The sequence below is a fragment of the Myotis brandtii genome, unplaced genomic scaffold (genome assembly GCF_000412655.1).
Source record: "Myotis brandtii unplaced genomic scaffold, ASM41265v1 scaffold1144, whole genome shotgun sequence".
Classification (NCBI taxonomy): domain Eukaryota; kingdom Metazoa; phylum Chordata; class Mammalia; order Chiroptera; family Vespertilionidae; genus Myotis; species Myotis brandtii.
Genome location: NW_005353944.1, coordinates 769,914 through 781,519, shown reverse-complemented (window position 1 = coordinate 781,519; position 11,606 = coordinate 769,914).

Sequence of the window (11,606 nt, the reverse complement as noted above, 5' to 3'; positions counted from 1 at the left end):
GGCCTCAAGTAAATAAATAAATAAAAATAGTGTTGGGAAAATTGGACCGATGCATGCAAAAAAATAAATAAATAAAACTAGACTACCTTTTCACACCAAACTCAAGAATAGACTCAAAATGGATTAAAGACTTTCAAATGTTAGGTTAAAACTATAAAAATCCTAGAAGAAAACATAGGCAGTAAAATCTCAGACATTTCTTGTAGCAATATTTTTTCTGATATATGGCCTTAGGCAAGGGAAACAACAGAAAAAAATAAACAAATGGGACTACATCAAACTAAAAAAATTTTGCACAGCAAAGGGAACCATCAACAAAATGAAAAGACAATCCACTGAATGGGACAACATATTCACCAATAATACATCTGATACAGAGTTAATATCCAAAATTTATAAAGAACTTATACAGCTCAACACCAAAAAGCAACAAATAATCCAATTTAAAAATGGACAAAGGACATGAATAGACACTTCTTCAAAGATGACTTGTAGATGGCAATAGACATATGAAAAGATGCTCAACATCACTAATCATCAAAGAAATGCATGTTAAAACCACAATGAGCTATCATCTCATACCTGTCAGAATGGCTACCATCAACAACAACTACTGGTAAGGATATGGAGAAAAGGGAACCCTAGTACACTGCTAGTGGGATTGCAGACTGGTGCAGTCACTATGGAAAAAAGTATAGAGTTTCCTCAAAAAATTAAAAATGGAACTCCTTTATGACCCAGAGATTCCACTTCTGGGAATTCATCTAAAGAACCCTGGAATACTAATTGGAAAGAATAGGTCCCACCCCTATGTTTATTGCAGCACTATTTACAATAGTCAAGATTTGGAAGTAGCCCAAGTGTCCATCAGTAGATGAGTGGATAAAAAAACTGTGGTACTTTTACACAATGGAATGCTACTTGGCCATAAAAAAGAAAGAACTCTTATCCTTTAAAACAGCATGGATGAACCTGGAAATCATTATGCTAAGTGAAATAAGCCAGTCAGAGAAAGACAAGTAGCATACTAACAAGCTAAATAGAGACAGACTCAAAGAGAGCCTGATAGCTGCTGTGGAGGGATTGAGCAAAAAGAGAAAAAACTGATGAACGCAGACAACAGTGTGGTGATTGCTAGGGGGAGGGTGGTGGGGAGAGGTGAAGAAGGATATGAGGTGATAAGTGGTTGTGAAGACTTGACTTGGGGTGGCGAACACACAATATAGTGTACAGATGATGTGTTGTGGAATTGTCCACCTGAAACCTGCATAATTTTGTTAACCAGTGTCATCCCAGTAAATTCAATAAAAAGGAAAAAGAAAATAAAGGCATATTTTCAAAGTAGGCGGTTAAATGCAATAAAAACAAAAATTTGTTCAGTAAGGAAAATGTAATCATAATTCATAATTCCCTACTTGGAATTTTTATATAGCAACAGTTATATTGTCTAATGATATAGGCATTATACTACCTAATGATATAAATGGTATATTATATGGGGATGGGGCAGAGGTAAATGGTATCAGACTGTAATACAAGAATTATTTGCAAAAGCGTGGACTGAATTTAGGAAAACAAAGATAGTGAGATACCAGGCGCTAATAATAGCAGGGAGTCACTGCCACCACCAGGCCTGAAAGCTCAAGGTAACGGAAGAATTTTGAGAACTTCAGAGAGCAGCTGTAAAGATGGGCTGGCTGTCTGCCAGAAGAGGAGGAGGGTCTTATCCAGGAGAATAAACACCCCATCTCCCTGGTCTCCCTTCCAATCCAATCTCCTGCCAATTTCTCCATTAACTAGACCCAACTTCATCCACGAAGGTCAGCCTCCCTGGGGAAGGTCCAGGGTAAGAAGAGTACCTCTAGAAGAGGCAGACAGATAGTGTCCAGCACAGAGAGCTAAAGCTTCATGACTGAAACAAAAAATAATGTCTAAAATTAACACATCAAAAATAGCACCAGTAGCCCAGTATTTAGAGCTGAACTAGCCAACATTTGAAAGTGGTTGCCTCTGGAAAGCAGGAAGAATTTGGAGAATATATGCACTGCTTTTCATAAAATTTAGAACTATTAAAGTGTTAAAATTCTTGTTTTTATTATTTGATTAGACATAAAAATTAATAAAATATTGTAAAATGTTGGGAAAAAATTTTTAAATAGGCATAAGGGGGAAGCAAAATGCACCAGCTTTGTCATTTGAACCTGGCTGTGGGATCGCAGGTAACTCCTGTCATGTGCCTGGGCCTGAATTTTCTCAGCTGTAAAACAAAAACAATTCCTACCCCAGAGGGTGGTTAAAAGACTTGAATGAGATGATATATATGAAGCATCTGGCACAGAATCAGTCCTCAGCTAATGAGAAAGGGATACACAGAGATAAAAAGAGGGGGAGAGAGAATCTTAAAGTCATTAAAAGACAGTAAATATCTCTATAATTAAGTTCTCTTTTTCATAGCTTCTCTTGAAACCTCAGCTTCTAACCGAGTCTGGCTAATGGCAAATGCTCTGTGAACATTTATTGGATGAAAGAGTAAGAGTGTTCCAACACAACACTGCTAGCATGCTTTCTGCCTCTATCCCTGATGTGATGGAATAGGACCAATTCAAGGGCCTTGTGATCTGCTTCTCAAGTCTTTATCTTGACTGGACTTTGCAGTCAGCCTCACTCCCCTGATCTTTCTACCTACCTGTCTGAGGCCCCCACCTACCTCCCTGCAACTAGGCTCCACCATAATCCTATTTTATATGTGGAGCTTCTTGGACCCATTCTCCAGCCCTGAAGTCTCCCCCAGCCTAAATACCAAGTTCTCTGCACTCATCCCTTCAGAGCCTCTTTTGTGATTATTGTGTACCAAGTAGGACTAGACCTTGAATGCAAGAAGGCCCATTAGAAAGGCCCTATTGATGATGCTCTTCCGACAACTTCACAGCAGGAAATGGAAGCCAGCAATGCTTTTCCCACTCAGTGATGGCAGGATTGAAGAACCACAGGTGACAAGGAGAAGAGCCTCGTGTGGCTCCGTCATAAGTTCAAGCAGTCCTGACTTCACCTGCTCACACTTCTAGAAGGGCTCCAAGGTGAGGTTCTGCTGCTCACCTCGTGCTCCTCCCTGACAGTACATGCTCCTCCTCCAGGAGCAATGCTCTTGTTGGAGAAAACAAAGTCCTCTGAGATTGGTAGTTGTTTATATTTATTCACCATGTGGAACATGGTTTTTTATGGCTTTTTAGTGACTAGCCCCCATTCCTTGCTAAGGGAGTCATTATATATGGCAGTGACTGCTCCTTGTTAATGGCCATCTCCCCTGTGCAGTCATGGGTCCAGGAGTATACTGGTACAGGTGACTAGGGCCTGCCTCTGGGAAAGATCTCTTTCCTTGATGAAAGTGGTGAAGGAGGAGGAGGCCTTTTTGCCAAGGGATTCCATGGTGTGTGAGGCAATTAACCCTTGAGCTGGAAAGCCATCTTTGATTAGAAGATGTGATGTTGTTGACACATTGAAGATGATAAAGGGGCAAGATAGAAAGAGCCAGAGCCCCAGTGATATCACTAAGCCACAGAACCAACCCTGGGCCCATCCTGTTGGTATAAGCGGAGAGTCATTGAATTTTTCTGTTGCTTGCAACCAAACCAATCCTAAATGATATAGTGATTACTAGAAATATAAGAGTCTATTTTTGTCTGTCTCATATTGTATGATAGGGCTTGGATGCCCTTTATTCAAGACTCACCTCTAAACTGGTACTTGGAACATCCTTGCAATGACAATCATGGTGTCTGTGGGTGGAACCAAACAACTTTTATTCTCCCAAAAGAACTGAGGCAGTCATGCCTCACATTCACAGCCCAGAACTGAACATTTTGGTAAACCACAGGGGTGATGCAGCTTACCTTCCTCCCAGGACCAATAGACCTGGTGCCACACTGTAAATTCGGCAACTGTGAGTCACTTTGCTGTCTATGACATTTCTAAAGATGCTTTCTCTAATGTCTGGGAAGAAAGGAACAGGCTTCCTACCTGCCACAATGCCACAGACACTGCAGGGGTGGAAACCCCCAATGAACCTCTTTTTGGGGGGAAGCAGAAACCGCCCAGGTCCCACCTTTGGCCTGTGTTTATGAAGGAGATACTGCCTGCATTCCATTCTTTATGAGAATGCTGGTATCCTAGGAGGCTCTAGATTTGTAGAATGCTTTGGAATTATTGTCTTCGTAATGGATGGATAAAAGAACTCCTCTTGAGTGCGCTCTCTGTTTTTCAGAGGAAGAAAGAATGTGAAATAATACAGTCAACCCTCTATGGATAAAGGAGGCAAGTTCGCAAATGTTAGCAGCTCAGGAGTCACCCAGAGAGTGTGTTTAAAATGCAGATTCTCGGCCTCCACTCTAGAGCTTTGATTCAGGACGTCTGGGCTTGGGCCCAAGAATTTCCTTTAGAAATAAACCCCACATATCATTCAGCAGAAGGTCATCAGATCCTTTGAAAAATAGTTATAAGTACCTGAAATCCATAGATTATCCAAAAAGTTTCATTTTGGGCAGTGATCTTAACCTCGTCCCCTTTCTCCTTTCTTTGTGTTGTAATTCCACCCATTAACCCTCTCCTCCCAGCTCCTTCGTCCTCTCTGCCCTCCCTCATACTCCTGTACCACTTCCATCTCTAAGTTTCCTACCAGGATTACTAAAATGTACGGATATGACCCCAGTGATGAGAATTGTTTTAACAAATCAGAATGCATGCCTCCAAAAGTCTCTATGAAGTATACACTCTCCCCCTTAGATACGCTCAACAGACATCTACTGAGCATCTGCCAGGGGCTAGGAAACCAGTGGTGCCAAAAGTCTCTATGAAGTATACACTCTCCCCCTTAGATATGCTCAACAGACATCTACTGAGCATCAATCCTTTCTATTCTCCCAGCCCCACTTCTAGTTCTGCTGCTTTCACTTACCTTCACCATTTTAATGCCAGTCTTTGGGAGCACTCTACAACCCCTTACCATCCCTAATAAGTTATCCAACAGTCAAACCCACGCTGGCATGGCTCAGTGGTTGAGCACCTCATTATGAACCAGGAGGTCACTGTTTGATTCCCAGTCAGGGCACATGCCCAGGTTGCGGGCTCGATCCCCAGTGGGGGGCATTCAGGAGGCAGCCGATCGATGATTCTCTCTCATCACTGATGTTTCTATCTCCCTCTCCCTTCCTCTCTGACACCAATACAAATTTTTTTAAAAAATTTAAAGTGTCTATGCCAAGCATCTGCCCACAGGCATCTCAAACTCAACACACCAAACTCAACTCACCTGTCGCCAGCAGCTCCCCCTCATGTTCCTCTTTCTGATGCACCTGTTTCCCCTAGATCAAGACCTTGGTGTGATCTTTAATATTCTTCCTTGTCTCCATGTTCAATCCCTCACCAAATTTCACTCACGTCTCCTTTTGTTTCTTTCTGTCTGTCCCTTTCATTTATATCACAGTTTGTTTTTGTCTTGACTTCAATCCTATTCAAGTCTAGTTGGTTGCCAGAAAGAAATGACCAGTCAACCTGAGGGGATTATTGAAAGGCCCAAGGGCATCTCACTGACACAAAAATAGAAATGCAGCTGGGCCTCCTGGGAAATGAGGTTAGACCTGGGAAGGCCTTGGGGATAAGGCTACTGCTGCTCTAAAGAGCTGGGGGGAAAGTAGGTCTTTTGCCTACATTTCTTTCTGTAGATTTGTCCCATTCTCCTATTTTTGTGTACCTAGATTGTGTATGTCCTACAATGATAGTCCCACCCCTTCATGTGCTTTCTGGTCTAAATACAGTCTCTGTCATTCCGTTCAAGTTCTGGAGAGAGAGGTTTGATGGACCACTGGCTGGACCACTGACTGGACCCGCCTCCCCAGGAGCCCAGTTTAGGTGCTAGCATCTGGATTAGTCCAGGAAGAACTGTGGGTGTTAACATAGATCCCGAGGCGTGCTCCTTCCGCAGCATGTACTGATGAGGACCATTCCTTGACAAAGGGACTATTTGCAGGTACCCCACAAAGAAAGGGAAGTCTATTTGGGGTCCAATATGTGATCTCACTATAAAGTTAATATTCATATTTGTATGTGATTCATAATTCACCTCCAGGGCAGATTCCAGTAGAAGAGACTGAAACATTTGAGCGACACAGCACATTGGAAGAAGCGCCCTGCTTTTCAAGGTGACCGCCTCAGAGAATGATGCCCGTGTGGAAACATACATCCTAGCATGTTTCTTTAAAAAAAAATGATTCTCTCCATTGTGGTCACACCTCATATGTGTGTGTATTTGGTTTTAGCCATCTCTTTGTTCTCTACTCAACCTTGGTAGACTGGCTTATGACCACCTAAGTGGCTCAAAATCAGGTGGAAGGATTGGGAGATATAGAAACATCTAATGAATCACCTAGCACTAAACTTTCTGTTAAGATAATATGAATATTCTTATGAGAGAAGCCACTTTTCATCACTTGCAGCTAAAAACATACTAACTGACACAAACACAAGAAGCAATCTTAGTTCTTTTATAACCAGAAATCAGGCTGAGGCCACAGAATGTGTTTCGGATGTCCATGGGGAACATGAGATTAAGCAGAAATGGGAAGAACTCAGAGATGCTCACTATTATGTGTTGAGCCCCATAGTGTTGCATCAGGCACGATTCTAAACTCTGTATATGCTTAATATCTCCTTAAACCTCTTGTCTCTTACAGATACTTCTCACAGCAACTCTATTGAGCCTTTTAGTACAGGTATGGAAACTAACTCGCTAAGTAATTGATTGGAATGGCAGGATCGAGTGGAATGGCAGGATTTGTTCCGAGGCAGGCAGGCTCTAGGGCCCACCTGCTTCATCACTACCCCATTGGGTCTCCGTTGTAACAGAAGACCCCCCCAATGCCATCATTTGGGAGCTGATCTGGCCTGAAAATAATCTACAATCTTCTGTTTTGGTCTCACTTCCTGAGGGAGGAAAAGAAAGACTATGCATGAAATGCAAAGGGTGCCGCTTGCATGCCTTGAACCCATGTTTGTTTTGCTCCTTCGGCTCAGTCTCCAGGCCTCAGCCCGCCAGGCTCCCTGCCTCCCAACCCCACCTCCTCTGTGTATTCCAGCCTCCCTCCTTTCCTCTCACTGTGGCAGACCTGGAACCGCCCTCCTTCTCTCAAGCCCACATGGCTCTTCCATGCTCCCTTCATATCAATGTACACCCCCCCGCCCCCATCAGACAAACTTCAGAGGTCACAGAGGGAGGTTGAGAAGAAAAATCAAAGTAACAGAATAGTTAGAAAAAGTAATATGCAAAATCCCTTCTCCCTCTCAATAAACAGCCACTAAAATCATGGTAACTATTCCTAATTCTTAAAATGTGTTCATTTCTATATATTTAATGCTTATTCACACTGAGAGGCATTACAATTAAGATGATTTAGCACCACTTTTGTTAGAATAATAAACTCAGAAGCACAGTAGGAATGGATGTGGAGCGCTCCATTCTAGTACAGTCAAGGCAGCAGCAGGTGCTCTTCTTCTGCCTGGAAAAACATAGCTGTCGGACCTCGTCACAGGATGACAGGGCTTTGCTTTCATGACAATAAACACCGATTAGGTTTCCACGTGCACCAGGGACTGTGCTTAGGCTCCAGGGAAAGCAGCTGACGCAGCGCTCTGTGAGATGATGAGAGGTCTCCCTCGCGGAACTCCTCCTTGCCTGGAAAGACTGCCCGGCTCATCAGGAACAATCACCTCTGCTGAGCGGAGGTCCTGGGAGGTGCCTGGCACGCAGTGGGCTCGGGCATCTGCTGCGTCACTTTTGTGAAGATCCTTCTCGCCCGTCGCTGTGGGTAAACCACTTCTCCACACCAGGCACAAAGATACCTCCTCCGCTCCCCAAGGCTCAGCGATTTCCCACTGTGTCTTGCAGGCACCTCCTTTGTTGGTTGTGTCATCATCATTCCTTTGCAACTTTAAAAGGAAGAGAATTCACTTTATTCATCCTTGGGATCTTCACCTTCTCCCCCACTCCGTCCTTCAAAAACCTTAATTAACACTGCAGCTGGTCGGGGAGGATATTGGAGCTGGATGAGTGGATGGGGGTGGACAGGTGGGAAAGTGCAGCATTGGTGAAAATGTTCATCCAGTCCAGGACATCCCTTTCTCACAGACTTCCCATAGCTGTGTCTGCACCCTCCCCACCCATTACACCTGCAAAGGGACATAGAGTGGAAAGAGTTTCATCAATGATGAAAGCACGCTCCTTTTCTGCTGTATAAAGCTTTTAAAAAACTGACTTCTTGCCTTTTGTGTAACCAGAACATTTTGCAAGAACCAACTGTGGTTCTAAGAAAAGCTGTTGCTAAGCGAAGTGAAACCCTCCCATTCCTGCCTGCAGACTGCCAACAGCTTTTCCTGTGCCACCTCCAGAGAGGAAGCAGAGCCCCAGCTGGGCACCAGGGGCACTGACCCTATGCTCCTCTTGCCCCACCTGGGAGAAAGGGGCATGAAGAAGACTTGGGCCAGGGGCTGAAAGGCAAGGCGAGGGGAGAGGGAGACAGAGAGAGCAGCCAGCAGTCTAGCCCTGCCCAGATGCCCTCCCCAGTCTTTTTACCCAGAGATATCAGCTCATCTTTCAGAAAAAATTCATATGCCACCTCCTCCAGGAAGTCTTCTGTGGTTCCTTCCAGCTAGAATTAACCACCTTTTCATCACCCGCCCCCCCAGCATTATTGTTTATGGCCTTGTTCTACACTGTAATATTGTTATATTTGTTAGCATGTTAGGCCCTCTCATTGGACAGCAAAGCATTGAGGTCAGTATCTTAATCGTTTTGCTCCTGTCATCCCATCCACACATCTTCTTCCTCTTCTCTCTCTCTCTTTTTTTCTCTCTCTCCCCACCCTTCTCTGACTCTCCATTTCTCTCTGTCTCTCTGTGTCTGTTTTTTGTCTCTCCATATCCCTGTCTCTGTCTCTCACACACACAGCAGGGCTTGTCCCCAGAACTTTCTGAAAGAGCCTTGTAAGTAGTGCACTCCTAGAATCTTCTCCACTTCCACGAGGAAGTGGGACTAGTTCCCTCCCCTGCTTAAAGGGAGAAGTGACTTTCCAGTTCTGTCTGAAATGTACATACTGAGCTGAAGCCACACCAGTCCTGACCCCTTTTATGACACAGAAAAGTCTTCTTCCCCTTTGGCGTGGGGGGACAACAACTGCACATTCCAAGTCACCTTTAAAATAAAACACTTGCATGTTTAAAAAAGCAGAGTACTGTAATTTATTATTATTCTTTTGGTAACTTGCTTTATGACCATATTATTTGCTCACAATAATGGTTCTGGACTTAGCATCATCATGTTGAAAACCAGAGAAGCCTTAGTGAGATATCATCCACCCCTATCAGTTTACAAGCCAGGAACCCAAGGCCCTGAGGCGGACCTGCCCACGGCCACGCAGCCTGTTGGTGGCAGGGTCAGGACTTGGGCCCAGGCTCCTGGCTCCACCAAGTGCTCTGCTCTCTGGCTGGGAGTTCAGTGGGCAATGGTTTTTCATTTTAAAAGCAGAATGAACATTTCAAATGTTATGGTACCCTGAAGCCTCAAGATTCAACTAATGAAATAGGAAAAAGAGACCGAGTATGGAGGCACTACTTTCTTTCACACACCCATGAGCTGGGAGTCCCGGAGGCTCCTGACTGGAGGGAGTTGGGAGCCTGCTGCCTCAGTCCTCCGGCTGGGACGGCTGGGTCAGGGCGGTGGGAGCTCCCTTATCTCCGGGCGCAGAAAGAGTGCGCGGTTGGCTGCCTCCAGTCCGGCACTCGGGATGGCCCTGCTCCCTGCCTGGTCCGCACTGCGGCGTGGGGCAGCCGGGAAAAACAGGAAAGACAAACTGGACAAAGGCACGGTGTGTGGTCGCTCTGTGGGCAGGGCGGTCAGGAGGGAAGATGTGGTGGGGAGAGGAGGGGCCAGAGCCCAAAGCCTGAGGGAGGAAACAGGAAGGGCCAGGGGGGAACTAGACAGAAACACCACCTCCCGCTGCCACGGTGAATCATGGCCACAGGGCTCAGGCGCTGCGCCTGGGGAGGAGGAATGACTAACTGGGAGTCACTGCTCCCTGCTTCCGTCCCCTCCTCGCAGGCCTGCGCTGGCTCCTGCCTCATTTAGTCACCTGAGGACAACGTAATGAGGCCTGTCCTTCAGCCCTGAGGTGGGGAAGGATGCGGGAATCATCCCAGAGGGCAGTGACTGGTGGCTTCGAGGCCCAGAGTTGGCCCCAAAGCCCCTCCCTGCATTTCAAATCCTCCCACCACCTGCCTCTCACCCCCACCAAGGCCAGCTCTGCATGGAGGCAGACTGACACCTGCCCCTAATCACCCAATGCCCACCTGGCCCGGGGGGCCCTCACACTCCCTCTCTACCCACATCACTCCCTTCTGTAAATGCTCTCTGCTCAGACCAGCTCCTCAAATCCCATGGCTCAGCGCACCCCATACCCTGTGTACACAGCGGGGACACTGTCACGGGCCCACCACCCTTCTCTTTCCCCACTCAGTGCCAGCGCTTCATCGCAGGGCGCTGGGCTCCTTCCGCCTGCACCAGGCTCCTCAGAACACACTGCCCTGCCATCTCTGGGGATAAATGATGGTCACCAACAAGATGGTGACAGAGCTATCATTACCTGCACACTCAAGATGCCCTTTTAATACCCGGCCATGAACTTGTTTTTGTTATAAGGGGGTAAGGTGAGGGCGGCGGGGGAGAGTTCATATTATTCTTTAATAAAAATTTTAAAGGAAAAAGATTTGAGGGAATGTTAGAGTGGGTGGGAGGGTATGTGGAAACAGGTATGGGGAGAGTTTTAACCAAGGCGTAGTTCAGGGAAGGCCTGCTCAGAGGTCACACCTTTAAGGCTGTGGAGTGGCCCTGGACACGGGGCGCCAGCATGGGTCTCCCTATAGGACCTGAAGAGCAAGGAGTGGCTGGCCTCGAAGGTGGGGCTGGTGGGCAATGATGGAGACAGTGTGTGACAGCCTTTCCCATTCAGACCCAGGCTTTCTCATTTCTACACAGCACCTGCCCCGCTGGCCACCGGGGCCTGTGGCAAACATCACATCAACACACAGAAAGGAAACCAGAAACAGCTCGGTCCCCACTGAGCACCGGGACCCCACAGCTTGCAGAGGAAGTGGGTGCCGTGCGTTGTTGGCACTAAATATTTGAGGGAGGCTGCCTCCAAGTGCTGGCCCTGCTATAGTACGGGCACAGCAGGCTGCCTGTCTCTGGGAATCGGGCCTTTCACTCTGACCCAGTCAGGTCTATGTCATCTCTTCATTTTATTTTTTATTTTATTTTTTTAATGCTCACCCGAGGATATTTTTCCATTGATTTTTAGAGAGTAGAAGAGAGAGAGAAAGATAGAAATGTCAATGTGAGAGAAACACATCAATTGGTTGCCTACTGCACAAGCCCCAACCAGAGCCCGGCCGGGGAGGAGCCTGCAACCAAGGTACGTCCTCTTGACAGGAATCAAACCCAGGACTCTTTGGTCTGCAGGTCAACGATCTATCCACTGAGCCAAACCAGCTAGGGCTCATCTCTT